General features: G+C 38.7%; 1 pseudogene; it reads right to left on the bottom strand.

The window, feature by feature from the left end:
- Positions 1-7,154: 7,154 nt before the first annotated feature.
- LOC128780184 (large ribosomal subunit protein eL19-like) overlaps positions 7,155-18,213 on the bottom strand; it is a 72,859-nt pseudogene continuing 61,800 nt past the window's right edge.

Here is an 18,213-nt window from a genome sequence, read left to right as displayed (position 1 = left end):
ATTTTTCATTCTGCAGGAAAGTACTTGTATATGAAAAGAGATGAGACTTCTCATTGAGCTAAATAAAGTGAGACAAGAGTTCGATGACTAATTTAACATGTTTAGGAAAATGACATGATAGAATGCTTTTCTAATCTGTGTGACATAAAAGGGAGCAGAACTATTTTTTGGTGTTGTTCAGAGGTTGCTTCAATCATGGCGGGGAGGGATTTTCTAATTAATTTGAAGCCTAAAATTAACTTCTCAATCAAATATGACCAAGAACAGACAGCACGGTATCTCTTCAGTTGTGCTGCACCTGCTACCACTTAAGGGATCTCAAAAAAAAAAAAAAAAAAAACAAAAAACAAAACAAGTTTGGCCTTTTATACCAGGCTAGCATGCACTTCAAGACTTATTATATGGAGATAAAGCATAATTAGGCATAGTGCTATGTCAACATCTTTGTACTACTTTACTAGGAATAGGACTATCAGTTTCACAGCTCTTCTTTCCCTTTTTTGATTGGACACACATAGTGTTTGCATTCAACAAACATTACGCTCCACGTGCCAGGCACTGTGCTAGATATCATTGGACATCAGGGACAGGTCTTAAAGCGGACATACTCCTGATATTAAATAGACATTAAATGAATACTGCACAGCTTCATTTACCCATGGGGGGAAAAAGCCATGTATTTTAGAAGGGAATAAATCTAGAAATAGTTAAGATATAACCAAACTAGTGCTGCATTTTTTATTTTCTTTAGCCTATGTCTTACTGTCCTGCAGGACTGGGAGGGATAAATGAGTTCAATATCAGTTTCTGCCGTGCAAAGAAATTCGATTCAATTTGAAGGTAAGGATGGGGACTTTGTTTTGTTTACCACTGTATCCCCAGTGCACGGCACAGCACAGCACTTGGTACACGGCAGATGTTCAGAAGTCTATATTAAAAGAAACACTTCCAGAATAATGGAGTAAGGGCTTCCAAAAATCAGCCTCTCTATAAAAGCGATGAGAAACTGGCAAAAAAAAAAAGTGTCAAAATCAACTTTTTCAGATCTATGGAAATCATCTAACAGCTTACAATAATCCCAGGAGTGCTTACTCAAGAAAAATGACTGAATCTCAGTAAGAACGCATGTTGTAAAGTTTTAAATGGCACTGTTTCCATTCCTCTCTCCCTAGCTCCACAGAACCTTAGAAAAGCAGCAGCCTTTGGATGATAGCAGGTGTGAAACATCTTTTAGTAGCAAGTTGGGGGGCAGGGGCAGTGAGACAGACTGAAGGCTCTCCCTCCAAAAGTCCCATCTGCGGAGCCTTGTCATTACTAGACCTGTCTGAAAACTCCTTGTAAAAGCCCCACTCATGGGGCTTATTATTATTATTATTATTATTTATTGTTGTTCAATTACACTTGTCTTCATTTTCTCCCCACCCCTCCACCCCACCCCAGCCAAACCCACCTCCCTCCCCCACCTTCACCCTCCCCCTTGATTTTGTCCATGTGTCCTTTATAGTAGTTCCTGTAATCCCCTCTCCTCACTCTCCCCTCCCCACTCCCTTCTGGCTATTGTTAGATTGTTCTTAACTTCAATGTCTCTGGTTATATTTTGTTTGCTTTTTTCTTCTGTTGATTATGTTCCAGTTAAAGGTGAGATCATATGGCATTTGTCCCTCACCGCCTGGCTTATTTCACTTAGCATAATGCTCTCCAGTTCCATCCATGCTGTTGCATATGGGGCTTATTTTTATTTGACCTGACTTGGAGCTCACTTAGTGAGGAAAGTCCACTCCTCAAGGCTCTTATGGAAAACAGTCAATGGCAATTGGTTCACATCAGAGATGCCCCAGGGGACAAAGCCAGTTGAAACAAATAAGAGGCTGGAAAAAAAAAAAAACACACTTTAAAGGACTATCTGGAAAATGATATGTCCAAGCTTGAAAAGTGTTGTAATTTTGTGGGAAATAGAGAGCTATGCACATGCTCAGGACAGTGCACATGCCCAGGAAAGTCCTGAGCAGGCTGTGATCTCTGACCACTGATGGGCATTGAAGCTCTGTGAAAGCAAGAGCAACCAGCTCAGGCAGAGTTACCAGTTCTCCTGGCTTCAGAGCTAACTGATTTCTCATAGCTTCAAGGGATGGTACTGGCTCAGGCTTCACCTCCCTACTGATGAAGCAGCTCTCTGTTGACTATGGCAAAAAAAAAAAAAAAAGGAAGTTGGAGATTGGTATCTACCCCATCCCACAAGGGTCCACAGTAGTTGCAGAACCTTACAGCTCCACCTTGACCAACCACACCCCCTGGAGCATTTGATCGTGCCTCCATGAGAGCCAGTGAGGTCATTTACTGTATCTGCCACTGCAGTCTGGGCCTTGAGCACCCTAGCTACACAAGCCAGAACTGGCTCATTGGTCAGATGGTGCCCTCAGTGTGGGCCTCATGGAGATCCAGACCAGGCCGGTACCCTTCTCCTCCATCCACCTTCCCCTGTTGACCACCTCACCCATTGTCTCAGCTGAGAAGGCCTACCATGCACAGCCCTCAGTGACATTAAAACACACACCAAAAATGGAAACATGTACTGTGTATGAATTTTTATTAGACCACAAACATATTTTCATGTTATTAAAAATATTAAGGCTAAAAATGATGTATTCGGATAGGCTGAGAGGATTTGATATCAGTATACCTATAACATGGGAATTGTTAAAGTTCTTTGGATAGAAGGAGAACGTATGAAGGAAACGTGAATCTATATGAAGCAATAGAGTGCCAGAAAAAGTTAATATGTGGGTAATTGTTAAAGACATTTCTTCTCATTTTTAATTTCCTTTCAATTGAAGAACTTACTTGGAATATGTAAATCCAAAAATACTTATGTTACTCGATCAAAAATATTTTCTATGGAGTTTTTATATTTAACCTTTAATTTGTCATTATGTGTTAGACATATATTATGAGAAGCCTATTGGTAAATTTAAAAGCTGTTTAGAAATGTTTCTCTTTTCCAATCAGGATGGGTTTTTAAGAGGAAATTGAAAAATGTCTCACATATATTCAGTTAAAAGCAAAACTCAAGCATTTCGCATGTATAATTTGTGAGAGTATTATACTGAAAACTTGCAAAAGAAAATTTCCATTTCTTAAAAAAAGATGACCCCAAGATTCCTTTTGTTAAAGAACTCACACGACTCCACTCCAGGAAGACAAACAACCCAATTAAAAAATGGGCAAAGGACTTGAACAGACACTTCTCCAAGGAAGACATACAGAGGGCCCAGAGACATATGAAAAGATGCTCAGCATCACTAGCCATCAGAGAGAAGCAAATCAAAACCACAATGAGGTATCATCTCACACCAGTCAGAATGGCCAACATAAACAAATCCACAAACAAATGTTGGAGAGGATGCGGAGAAAAGGGAACCCTTGTGCACTGTTGGTGGGAATGCAGACTGGTGAGGCCACTGTGGAAAACAATATGGAATTTCCTCAGAAAACTAAAAATGGAACTGCCCTTTGACCCAGTAATTCCGCTGCTGAGATTATACCCTAAGAACACTGAAACACCAATCCAAAAGAATCTGTGCACCCCAATGTTCATAGCAGCACAATTTACAATAGCCAAGTACTGGAAGCAACCGAAGTGCCCATCAGCAAACGAGTGGATCCAAATACTATGGTATATTTACACAATGGAATTCTACACAGCAGAGAGAAAGAAGGAGCTTATACCCTTTGCAACAGCATGGATGAAACTGGAGAGCATTATGCTAAGTGAAATAAGCCAGGAGGTGAGGGACAAATACCATATGATCTCACCTTTAACTGGAACATAAGCAATAGAAGAAAAAAGCAAACAAAATATAACCAGAGACATTGAAGTTAAGAACAATCTAACAATAGCCAGGGCGGGGGTGGGGGGGTGGGGGCGGGGACAGTGGGTAGAGGGGATTACAGGAAGTACTATAAAGGACACATGGACAAAACCAAGGGGGAGGGTGGAGGTGGGGGAGGGAGGTGGGTTCACCTGGGGTGGGGTGGAGGGATGGGGAGAAAAGGCATACAACTGTAATTGAATAACAATAAAAAAAAAAAGATTCCTTTTGTTACAGAAACAAAAACAATATGCACACATGTGTAAAAAAGCATACACATTTCAGCTTGAATTATAAGAGGACATATGAGATTCAGGGTTAAAAAAAAAGGGCTTAGGGATTTTAAGCCATAAGAGTCTAGAAAGATCTCTGCCTGACAACAAAGAATGAACCTATTTAAATTGTAGGTAATTTTCTCCTTCCTTGTGGTAGAGACCAGATGGCTATGTGAGATAGAGTGTATTAAAGCAGCACACGTGGGAGAAGTTGCCAAACACATCCAACTGGAACTAAATGGGATATCGTTGCACTATACACAGAATTCAGCATCCCTCCTCACTGTTTCAGCCAAAACATCCTTGTTAATTTACTTCTGTAATAGAGACTGGCAAGCTACCCTGGTAGTGATTTAGAATGTTGCTAGTAAATTTTCTTGCTTTCGATGCTATTTGACAGGCTTGGGATTCTTTATACTCTGACTCCAATGTTGATTCAAGTTATCCATCATACATTATTTGATTGAAAATTGAGGACTTTGTAACTTCATTCCTTTGTTTTACTGTGAAGAGGGTGGCAAGGTATACATAGCCTGTAACTTGGAAAAAAATCAACTTCTCTCGCCACAAAGACAATGTGATAAGCATTACCCAAAATAAACAAAATCCTTAAGCTTATGCCTAATCATGTCAAAAATGTTTGCATTCCCTGTCTGTTAAATTTTTCAAAAGAATGAGCTCAAAGGTGAATCCCTTGAACCCCTGTTTACTTGTGTTATTCTACTATCTCCCCCGAAGTAAAACTTAAAATCCCCACCTAAAATTCCTTTACCTAAGGATCATACTGATAACTACCTCCTCAAAGACAGGAACCTGGATAACATTCTAGAATCTCCTGGCAAGTGACCAGGCAATTGAGGCCTCTGGCCTTTGTCATCTGAATTAGGAAGGAACCACACACCTAGTTGGATACCTTTTAAAAATGCATTCTATTCAATGACTATTTGAAGGTTGAAGATTAGACCTGTTACAGCTTCAACTATTTCACCAAAAATAAGAAAATACTGTGACCATTTCTCTGGACTTCCTCAGTATCAAAATGAAAGGATACAAAGTTTTAAATACCTTTCTCCTACTCTTTCAAGATAATCAGGAAGCAAAAGTTTGTCCTTGATGACTTTGAAAAGTTACTTTCCTTAGAACTGGGAGGGGGAATTTTTCTACCAGACATGTAATTTAGGATTCATTTTATACACTGACTAGTAAATATCTGGGTCACGGGATACAAGACTCAGTGATGCAGACAAATGGCTAAGACGGCAGTCGAGAAATACGAAAGCCAAACTCCTTGTCATTGAAATGTGGAAGGAACAGGTAAATAATAGTATGAAAGGACAAGAAAGATAATAGCGTGTCTCCTGCCAGACAGCTACTTAGACAGCATTATGTCACAGCCACTCAGCCACACTAGGATTCTACACTCCTGCTGTGTCTACTGTATCTTTGCAGGATTATGATTCAATATAATAGTTAAATCTATTCCTTGTTTTATCAAGTTAGGATATTTTGACTTTTCTACAGATTCAATTTAAGAAATAAAGTCTCCTAGATTTTCCTCCAATTTTTCTCCTCTGTATCCACCATAAAACTTTGTCACGTATAACATCCTTGTCATTAAAAAAGATTGTATTATTTATATTTTTATAATATTAAAACTACTATGCTTTTTCTAGAGTTTGACTTAGAGTATTTTAAAAGTTATCAACAATGATTTTAGTTATAGTTGTTACAGTTATATAACTTTTTGTCTGTATAATTATTTTGTGTAATTGAACATAGAGAAATGGAAACGAGTCAAAAGAATATGTTAAGTGAATTCCCTTTTAGAGACTATTTTTATTTAAATAATCACTCAATTAAACATGCTATGGTTTTATTTGCATATTTTAATAATGATTTTCTTGTCAAGATATTTTGTTGTTGTTTTATGGGCTAATGACTTCAGGATGCTAAGATTATATATACTCTTGATCACAACATTATCTAGAAAGGACCTTCTTCCTGGAAAGGACCTTCATTAACCCCTCTAATTTTGGTTTCAACCTGGCTATTGTAAGTCTATATCCTACCATATTTCTTAATGTTTTCAATGCTATTTAGGAAATAAGGTGTTTTCTTATGAAATGTATGTCTGGTTCTGAAGGAAGCATTATTTTCTTCATGTGGGAAATCAGTTCCAAATAATTCCTTCTAACCCTTTTCACAGCTTCTGTCTTTTGCTATGAGAATCCTGCAGGCAGGCAGTTTTCTTGAGCAAGGCGCAAGAGGGCTCCAGATTGACTCCTTTCTACCCTGGGCTCTTACTGAACAGAAAACTTCCACATCAGTATGTGTTAGTGCACATGTGCGCACGCAGGACTCTGAAGCCCACTTCTGGCACCAGCACCGTTATCAGTGCCTATACATGAAACGTGCTGAGTTCCTAATGAGGACCACTGTGTTCAATTGGTGTCAGCATATTAGAGGCATTTGATACGCATATACATGAAACCTTAGCCAGAAGGGTGTGGATAGCAGAGACAGCATGTGTACTAATAGACTCCACGAGTCTCTGGCTAGGAGCCCTGGCCTTGCTCTTTTGACAGTTCTTATACTGGATCCAATCCACAGTGACAGCCTAAGCATCTGTCAGGGAGAGACAGCATTAGTACCTATAAGGCAACTAATGGACCATCACAAACATCCCCTAGCAGGGGAGTCCAACCTTTTGGCATCTCTGGGCCACACTGGAAGAAGAAGTGTTGTCTTGGGCCACACATTAAAAACATAAACTCTAACATAAACCGATGAGCAAAAAAACAGGTTTTAAGTAAATTTATGATTTGGTGTAGGGCTGCAGGCAGCCAGCGGGCTGTGGGTTGGACACCCCTGCTAGAGGTTAAAGCATCCTGTACTCTTCCTTTTCTTCCTGAGTGGGGGGATGGGGGCTGACTGATAACAGCTTGTTTTGCTGAATGACTGATTTGTATAATTGCTGAGGCTACTATGTATAAACAACACAGGGGGAGTTTTATTTCTTGGTCTCTTCTGTCTTGAACAGGGTTTTAATGATTTCCTATTTCTTGACCTTGAGCTATTCCGGTGCTTGCGAGCTTCCTTGGTCTGAAACCTGTGGGCCTCAGCCTAGTCAGCCAGGGACTTCTTGTGGACTTTTTCTGCTTTCAACTTATGAATGTGTTCAAGAAAATCTGCTTGTTTTTCCCTCTTAATTTACACATTCCCTTTGTCTTCAGGTATAGACTGAGGTAAGGGGGTGGTCAATTTTCTTAGATTCACAGTATTTTCTGAGCAGCACAATCTCATCCTCCTCATGTAGGTAACTTGTCAGGCATTCTAGCATGGGCATTTGCTTACCTATGCCTTATGCCTGCCTTTAACATACACAAAGGTATTTCTCCTGCATTGAGCTCAGGAATGGACAGTCACAGGCTTGCAGGTGATCAGCCCATCTTTAAGCAGCATCTGGATCTGCTAATGGAGGCTGGCATTGGTGATTTCATTGGTCTCACTGAGATCCAGTCAGACCTTTCTGCCAGAGCACGACACACTGGAAGCAACCCCTTCTGAAGCCTGAAGAGACTCCTGCTGTGGCAGCAGCGGGAGGGCAGTTTCTTTCCATGGTCTAGAGGAGTATACGCAGGTGTGGTGTATGCACTAACAAGGAGGACTAGTTTAGATGGATATATGACTGTGTTTTGGCTATTCTTGTTACATTGAACAATTTTACATTAAATATAACTAAATTTAAAATTTTACTTCTGGTTATACATCATTAAAGTCAACATTTCTACATTATTAGACTAAATGTACTAAGATTCACTTAGACATGTCTTGTGATGATTAATTTTATGTCAGCTTGGCTTGGCAATGGTGACCAGATATTTGTTCAAACATTATTTTGTATATTCCTATGGAGGGGTTTTTTGGTTGAGATTATACTCTATCATGTGGGTGGGCCTCACCTAATCAGTTGAAAGCCTACCTAGAATGAAGACTCACCACCATGAGCAAAGGAATTCAGCCAGTAGACTGCCTTTGGACTCCAAATGAAGCTCTTCCTGAGTCTCTAGCCTGCTGGACTACCACTTCAGACCCTGCTTGTGGATTATATGCACATATTCATGTATTTACATATTTATTATATGTAACATATACATATGTTATATATAATATATGAAACATGCATACACATATAAGTATATATTGGGTTGGCCAAAAATTTCATTTGGTTTTTCCATAAGAAGGTTATAGTGGCACTTAGTTGTCTTTAACTTCATTTGAAACAATTTTGTTAGATTTTATTGTGACTTCTGTCATATCGGCATGAATTTTTAAAATCCTTAATCAAAATCGGTGAACTTTTGTGTAGCCATTTTAATATTGAAGATGGAAGAAAATAAGCATTGTTGACATTGTGCTTTGTTATTTCAAGAAAGGTAAAAATGCAACTGAAACACACAAAAAAAGATCTGTGCAGTGTATGGAGAAGGCGTTATGACTGATTGAACGTGTCAAAAGTGGTTTGCAAAGGTTTGTGCTGGAGATTTCTCACTGGATGATGCTCCCTGGTTGAGTAGACCAGTTGCAGTTGATAGCGATGAAATGGAGACATTGAGAAAAATCAATGTTATTATCACATGAAATATAACCAACGTACTTAGAATATCTAAATCAATAAAGTTGTTGGTGAAAGTATAAAATGTCTTTTATTTTATGGAAAATCCACACGAAGTTTTTGGCCAACCCAATACCATATACATGTGTACATATAATATATACATACTATATAATTATATACATATATTACATTAAATATATAACATTAATTATATTAAGATAATTATATATTCCAGTACACACCCACACGCACACACGTTTGTTCTGTTTCTCTGGAGGACTAACTAGTACAGACTTTTGTAGCTTTGAGGACTACTGTAATGCACCATCCGGATCTCAGGTCTGAAATCAACAATTCATTCTCCCAGCTGCTGCAAGTGACACCAGAAGACAGCCCTCAGCTGTCAGCTGTTTTTAGGGATTAAGTCATCCAAGAAAAAACTCCCTTGTCCAAGATCTCACCTCCTTCCAGGAGCAGCCTGCTAAATGACTGATCGGGGCAGAGGTGGAAAGGCTTAGCCCCTTCAACTCAATTCAGGAGAACTCAGATGGCCCGTCGCATCTCCACAGATGAGGCTTTCACTGAACTTGCAGTGCAGCCCATCTCCCCCCTCTGCCAAACCATAGTTCTTTCCTCTTTCTTCCCGAGCTGTTACCCCCAAGAAAGCCTCCCAATACATGGCCTGCATACTAATCTGCATCTTAGATTCCTCTTCTGAAAACACTCAGCCTGCGACAGTTGTTTTTTCTCTACCATGATTCCCTCTGAATTCCCTTTTTGCCTGCTCAGATCAGTACAGAATATCTAATCAATCTGCCTTATACACCAATATCCAGCCTGGAAATGGGTTGCCAAACTCCCTTTCCTGAATGCACCCCTAATTTCTATGGGTGATTTTCTTGAAGTTCTCCTCACTGAGCCTGGCAGGATGGTGCAAAACCTCCCATTTCCCTTTGCATCCCCAGTGCTCCAGCAGTCCTCTGCATTTGTAATTTTCAAGCTCATCATGCCTCCAAAATCACAGGTACACAACTCTGGCGCTCCAAAGGGGATTCTCGCTTTGCTACACTCCATGGATGTACAGCTCAACAATCTAACAGAACAACAAGACTCTGCTAAGGTACCTGGAGTCTCTAAGAATATTTCTCTTAGTGCTCTCCCTCTCTGGCTTGGTGGGATGCAACACCCTCTCCCACAGCACTTCGCTTTTTTACAAGGACTCACTGAAAGAATATTTGAGCATAAAATGATGTAAAGATTATTTAATTTTAGTCATCTATTGCATCTTTATTTTATGTGCACAACATTCTTTATTTGATCTTTATCAATATGCCTGACAAGTTTGGAGAATTTTATCTCCATAGCTCTGCCTCTAATTGTTTGTTCCCCTTTGCATACAAAAATAAATCAACATATAGCTCTACCACATTTAATAATACTAATGAAAAGTGCTAGCAAGCTCTTCTTTTAGGGTTGTTTTACTCAAGGGCCCAGTTGTAATCATGACCAGACATTGTAATTAGCCAAGGTCATTTTTTCCATGGGCCAGCGATCTCTGTTCAAAGGTAAATGGCCCCTACCATCATTTAGAACACAGTGCAACCGTTTAAGATAATTATTCATCTTATAAAACCTGGATCTTCTGCATCTCATTGGGCCCCAGAAGGAAGTAACTGTATGAATCCTTGGTAGAGTGGTTTTTGTGGTAGTGACTGAAATGACCTGGCTTACAAACATATGCTATATATACCTCATGAAATTAAAACCCTCCACCTCCCAACCACCAGACAGAAGTACATCCATTATCTACAGTATGTATGCTTTAATGTTTAAACAAAGATAAAGTCATATAATGGCTTATCTTCCTCTAGCTTCAGTCTAGGGATTTTATCTCCTTCAATAACATGGTCTAATTAAGTGAATTTTATCTCTCTCCTTTAAAAATGTCTTTGTGCTTAAATCTTTGATCATGTCTTGTATATTCCTTTTTGAAGCTCATTTCAAGAACACTATTCTTTTTTTAAATTTTATTGTTGTTCAATTACAGTTGTCTGCATTTTCTCCCCACCTCTCTCCCCAACCCCAGCCAAACCCACCTCCCTCCCCTGCCTCCACCTTCCCTCTTGATTTTGTCCATGTGTCCTTTGTAGTAGTTCCTCAAAACCCTTCTCCCCACTGTCCCTTCCCCTCTCCCCTCTGACTATTGTTAGATTGTTCTTAACTTCAATGTCTCTGGTTATATTTTGTTTGTTTTCTTCTGTTGATTATGTTCCAGTTAAAGGTGAGATCATATGGCATTTGTCCCTCACCACCTGGCTTATTTCACTTAGCATAATGCTCTCCAGTTTCATCCATGCTGTGGCAAAGGGAATAAGCTCCTTCCTTCTCTCTGCTGCATAGAATTCCATTGTGTAAATGTACCATAGTTTTTTGATCCACTCATTTACTGATGGACACTTAGGTTGCTTCCAGCACTTGGCTATTGTAAATTGTGCTGTTATGAACATTGGGGTGCATAGGTTCTTTTGGATTGGTATTTCAGGGTTCTTAGGGTATAATCCTAGCAGTGGAATTGCCAGGTCAAAAGGCAGTTCCATTTTTAGTTTTCTGAGGAAATTCCATACTGTTTTCCACAGTGGCTGCACCAGTGTGCATTCCCACCAACAGTGTACTAGGGTTCCATTTTAGGTGAACAGCCATACTAGTCATGGCTATGGGACAAAGTAAAAGGGTAATATTGTGAAAGGCTAGGTTTAATGAAACTATCAATTGCAAAAAAAATGTAATACAACTGTATATGAGTGGAATTAGACACAACATCTGCTCCATTATTTACTAGCTAGATGATCTTGTCCAAAATGTGGTCCTCTGTGTACTAGTTTTCTCATACACAAAATGTGGTCAACAGTTTACACTTTTATAAAGATTGAATGAGAATGCATATGCAAAATAGTTCAGTGTCTGGCACATAATAAATTTGAAGATATTTGAGCAGTAATTTTTGAGAATACGAATGGTTAGAATTAGATTGAATTTCCAAGAGAGCTTTAAATCCAACAACCATGAAAGAATTTTCTAAAGCTTACAGGTGAAACCAAAGACAAGAAAGAAGCAGAGATTTTAGTTTTCCCTGCATCTTCCCATTTTCATCTTCAGTGATAATTTCTAGTGGCTTTTTTGGAAATTCATCTTCCTGAGGGCCTCAAATTTGCCTAATCATCTATCTTGAAAATTTCACTGTAGTTTTATGAGAATTGCCTATAGAAGCATGTTAATATCTCACAAATTCTTCGGGAGTTTGGGCAATTCAATTTCATTCTAATTACCCCGCTAGAGACTCATTGTCCCCGTGGACCCAGTGTCTGGAAGGCTGCACTGCAGACTCTGACCTCTGCACCTGTCACCAGAGAAGCACTTGCTCCGCACGCCAGACAGGCGTGCACAGAACCAGAGACAAAAGTTAGTGCTGACAGATCGTCTCTACTGGCTAAGTGTTTATTTTTCAATTTCTATAGTCTGGTTAGTCACGCAAAAGAATATGGTCATTTGAAACAAATGTTCTGATTAAAAACTGCCTTGAGCGAATCTGATTAAACCATCAGACACATCAAATTATGATAAGTGGTTTCCAATTTTTTCCATTCTTCATTTGTTTAAAATCCACACAGATCCATGAAGAAACATCATGATTTTTTTTCTGCTACATAATAAGTCACTAAGGAAATTTAAGGATTTTAAGTCATCATGCAGAAGAAATATCAAATATAAATAAGAAACTGGAAACACCTTTGTACTATAAGCTAGTGTTTACATTTAAGAACACTTTGTTGAGCAAATGTGAATGCATATTCATTACAAGCCTACTAGAAAAAAAAATACTTCTAAATTACCCAATGACTCAAAAATAACAAAAGGTTTATTTTATGTAAATAAGTAAAAAGATCAAAATGCTATTATATTATTATTTATACTATATATTTTTAACATTAAAATTTTGAATTATTGAAGCATACTTATTCTTCATATCATTTTGCTAATAGATACCACTTTTGATGAGTTGGAACATGAGCTATTATTATGAAGTAATTACACACAAGAGAATTATCAAGCACCAACAAAGCAAAGGCGAGGAGCTATTCTAAGGTTCCAGTTTGGACCTAAAAGCTAAGATTTTTCAGGAAGTGAGAAAGTTAGACTTTGGTTCAAAAACCCATCATGTTTTCAATTCTCTAGTGACACCTGTTTATAAAACAGCTAATAAGTACAAAGTACAACATTGCCTTAAAAAAAAAAAAAAAACCTATTTCTTAACAGAAACATTAAGTGACTTCAGGATCACACATATCCAACTTAAATCGGAAGTCAGTGCTTGGGGACAGAGTAATCACGGTACAGCGTCCCCTGTGCCGAGCACGTAAGCTGTCTGCCATTGTGTTTGCTGAGGTTAACTGGTCGAACGCTAACCCTCTGACTTCTGGCATGGAACAACATCTTAGAAAATCCTATGTCTGCCCTACACATTGATTTTACCTGACTAAAATCCACTCGGAACTCTATATCCTAAGCACAGTAGTCTTCATTTACATGAGAACAGAAAAAATGCTCTAAGCAGAAGCTATTTCACTATTACAAAATAACTTTCCTTTTCAATCTGTTGTAACCCTTGTCATCTACAACTCCCAGAGTCCGTTCAAAAACCCTGAGATTGCTCTGTGCCATTCCTGTGGTCGCTGCTGGCTGCACCTGGCCACAACTGAGCTTTGAAGAAATGAAATAAAGGCATGGTTTATATTTAGTTTGAAAACAGAAATAAAGGCTCCAATCTATAACATAACCAATGAAGTGACAGCCCAAAACTGTTCATAATGTCCTTCTGCCAGGAATCTGTTTCTTTGCTTTGTTCCTGTGTCTCCTTCCTTGGATACCTGTTAGTATCTTTTACCCCTTTCCTTGTTTTTTTTTCCCTCTTCCTGAAGCTTTTAAAGTCACTATTAGTCTTTCCATTTGAATCATATCTAATTTCTACTCAGTTGTTTCTGCCTTTAAATTCCTCTCACCATTAAACCTTTGTTTCTTTTTTCCTACGAACATTAATATTTCACATTGATTCCCCAGTTTCAAGCTTCTGTCCGTTTCTTTATCTGACCCTCATTTACTAGCCCTGCTCCCTTCAGTTTCCAACATATTGAACATCATCGTGAGGCAAGTGTGGGAGGGATCAGAGAACCTAAGGGACTTGGAGTTCAGTCTAGGCTACAACCTTTTAGGTGAAAACTGAGAAGCTGCTTATCCATATCAGAAACCTGAGTATCCTTCTGACTGCATTGACAAGGGAGAATTACAATTGACAACTACAACAGGAAGTTATTTTCTGCTATTAAAGGAGCCCCATTGTACTGCTAACCACCTGTTGTAGATTTAAAGTGGGTGTGCCGTGTCTGTGTGTGTATGTGTGTGTGTGTGTGTGTCTGTGCGAGGGAACAGATACTTGTGGAGCACACAGTGCGTTCCAGGTCCATTTCCAAACAGCATGGATACGGCAGTGAACAGATCAGACAAAACCTTTTGCTCTGTGTTGTTTCTCAAGGACTAAAGATTAATAAATAAGTGAACATATCATGTCAGATGGTAATAAGTGCTATAAAAGAAAATTAAGCAGGAAAAGAATGGTAGCAATGATTTTTTAATAAATGAAGGAGACTGAGAGTATGCGATATTATCACAGGTGCGAAGAAAGATGCATTTCCTTATAGTATCGGTAGGAATACTCACTGATACAATCTCTTTGAGGAAGAATGTACTCAAATATAAAGTGTGCAAACACTTTGACTCAGTAATTATACTTTGAGGTATTTATGCTACAAATATGTTTGGGCATCACTCAGACATATGTGTACAAGATTGTTTTCACAGCACTCCATATACAGAGGGGGGAGAACACTTGTAAACATGCTTAATGTTTCTTGGTAGTCAATTGGTTAAATAAAATATGAACATCCATAGAAAAAATGACTACATACATCTGTTAAAAAGAATAAAGTAGATTTGTTATGATAACCTGAAAAATTCTCCAAGATACACAGCAAACAACAGAACAGGTTGTATGTATTATCCCACTGGTATAAAACAAGATTTATCCATATGTTTATGGTATATGCCTGAAAAAAATTCTGGAAGAATGCACAAAATTACTTCTGAGGAGAATGATGGATCTCGAGAATAAGATAGATTCATTTTTCCTTTGTTCTGCTAAAAACCTTTACTGTGTGCATTGCTATTTTCATATAATTAAAAATGTTAAGCACAGAGGTAAATAGTTTTTTCGTGCAAAAAGCTGAAATACTGTCATGACAGTATTGCATTAGATCTGTGAAAATAAATATTGAATTTGTCTCATGAGAATGGCCAATAAAAATAAATCATACCCAAAACTCCTCTATGGGTTGCAACTTACAGCAACTGGGTGACTACAACAATCACACTAAAAGCGTAATTAGCAAATTGCCATCTCAAACTATGAATGAAAAACGAGGATGACAACAGACTACGTCATGAAGCACCTTAGTCCGTTCGGGCTGCTATAAGCTATAACAAACTAGGTGGCTTACGAACACAGGAATTTATTTCTCCCAGTTCTAGAGGCTGAGAAGTCAAAGATCAAGGTACCAAAAGATTTAGTGTCTGGGGAGATCCTGCTTCTTTGTTTAAAAATGACCATTGTTTTAGCTGCATCCTCACATGGGAGAAGGGGCAAGTGAGCTCTGGGGGGTTACTCTTATAAGGGCACTGATCCCAATCATGAGAGCTCCACCCTCATGGCTTAATCATCTCCTAAAGGCCTCACTTCCAAATAGCATTCCATTGGGCATTTGGGATTTAACCTATGAGTTTGGGATGGGGGCTCATTCAATCTATAACACAAACAAAACACTAACCATCATCCAATTATACAACAGCTTTAGGACCAATATATAACATATATAACAGTTATATGAAACTGATATCTAACATGGTTACATGTCTGGAAAATAACTTTCATGTAGTATTTGTTTATGAATCTATGACATTATTAACATCATCGAGATTAATGCCATTTTTAGAGATCTTTATTCACTCACGACTCACCAATCAGGAGCTACTATGACACTCACATGTCCCAGATTTTATGGATCTGTTTAGTACATTCTCACTATAAGGCTGTGTTCACATAGCTATTATCAATTCTTACTCCACTTTGTAGTTATTGTGGTAGTTAAAAAAAAAAAAAAAAGCATTGCCCTAAAATGACACTGGTTGACTATACATTGTAATGTGCATGGACACAGAAAACAAATGCTCTGAAACTGTCTAGACAAAATGTATCACTTTCCAGCACCTTACTACGAGCTGGTAAACAACAAGGAATTTCAGTCACACGCTGAAAAATAATGAGGAATTTCAGTCACTTGGACATAGAGCTGACATACTCTTCTCCTCCAGTGATGGGACACTGTAATGGCTTATTTTACTGGAGGTAGAAATAAAGCCTATATGACAGGAGGAAAAAGCTAGATGACAAAGCATCTAGTATTTATCCCTTAAAACCGAACCTGTATCTGACAAAGCAATGTAAATTCCATGTGTATTCTGATTTATTCAGGATACCTCCTAAGGAGAAATTACTTAAATCTGGGGAAACTCTAAAGACAAAAGATTATCTGATAATATGAAGATGCCAATAAAGAACCTTAGGTTTAAAAAATAAAGAATGTGTGGGGGATTTTAATATCTAATGAATGAGTCTTAAAGGTAAATTTTTCATATGAAATTTTTACCAGACTGATGTCTACAGAAATTGCTCAAGAAGCATGTAATGAACTATCATTGCCATGAATTGAAACATTTCTACTTGTTACCAAACAATTTTATTATGTGAATTCATTGTAGAAAATTCTAAATAATTAAAACTCAGAGAGATACAAACAACAGACTCACATATGTCAGGAAACCTGCCACACAAGTAAATTAAGCTTCATATACAGACTGCTGAACTACTTTCCACATAATTCTTTCACATTTGCACATGAAATAAAAAATAATTTCTTAATGGGATAGATAAATCCTGGTATGACTCACTGGAGTAAACAATTTTCCGGTGCTGCTCCTTGCCCAGAACCATCCCCTTTTCTCAGGTTTGTAAATATGTTTCCTTTCCTTATTTACATATGCATATCTTTGCAGTTTATATACTTAAAACTTCTCAATAGTAACCTTTAAAAAAATCTTATTTAAAATCATTTAGATACCATGGTATAATCAGATCTACAGATTAGTTGTGCCCACCCTCTTTAGCATGACGCACCCTAGGGCCACAGAATTCTAGGAATGAGCAAAGCTAGACCTAGGAAAGGTAGTCCCAGGAGCCACCCATGGGGTGTAGGTACCTGGAAAGTCCAGGCAGAACACCAGAGTGTGACAATCTAAAGTAAGGTTTAGGCAGATGTTGTGAGAGATGAGGGAGGGCGCATGATAATCTGACTGAAGGAGCAGAATTATGTGAACAGGAAGAGTCCGATTTCTAGTAATTTTTGCCTTTACAGCAGATCATCAGCCTTCCCCTGAGGTTCAGTATGCAGTAACCCACCCTTCCAAAGGAGAGGACATACCAGCATTCGGGAGAGTTTAAGGTTATCAGAGAAGTGCATGGCATCTAGAATAGAATGCAGTGTTGATTGGAAAGTGAGGTTTTTATCCAGATAATTGAGAAGAGTTCACAGGAGGTTCAAGGCTCTGTCCCAGCTCTAACTCTTTCAGCTTGACAGCATCAAGGTGGAAAGAGAGGGATTGCTACAACTCTGGGCTCCACAGGGCCCAGAACACACGCACCAGGCAAAAGACCAGTTCCGGTGGGCAACACAGTATCATTGATTCCAAGCCCTACTGAAGGGTGGCGCGAAGAGTGCTGCTCCATCGCCTGCTTTGAGCAGGGCGGAGTCTGGATCGGAGGCCGGCCCACTGACCCATGCTGCCCTGGAGTATTGGGAAAGGTCCAGGAGTTGCAGAAATTGCAACGGCCCCCATTGCTTACAGAGTAAGTTCTGAGCTCTTAGGTCTAGCATTCAGGGCCTTGATCAAATGTGGCTTCAACTCATCTGTCCAAAATTCTTGCACTAATCATTTTTTTTTTTACCCTGCAATCTAACCAAATCTTCGTGGCATACTTTCTTTACATCTTAGTATCCTCTGTGCTTTTTTCTAATACTTTTCCATGTCTGGACTATTCTCCTACATCTCCCCATCCTCCTAGCTATGTGTTCAGAACAAATCTTGTCTTTGAGGACCCACTCAAAATTATCTGCTCTTCTCCATAGAATATACACTGAGCACCACTTTGGGAAATGATCTTTCCTTTTTTCTCTATGACATCACTTCCTGCCTCATATAATAACAAAAAAATCTAATTATATTTCTC

This window comes from Desmodus rotundus, chromosome 1 (assembly GCF_022682495.2).
Source record: "Desmodus rotundus isolate HL8 chromosome 1, HLdesRot8A.1, whole genome shotgun sequence".
In the NCBI taxonomy this organism is placed as follows: domain Eukaryota; kingdom Metazoa; phylum Chordata; class Mammalia; order Chiroptera; family Phyllostomidae; genus Desmodus; species Desmodus rotundus.
Note: the sequence above shows the minus strand (reverse complement) of the source record. Positions and strands in the feature narration are given on the sequence as shown.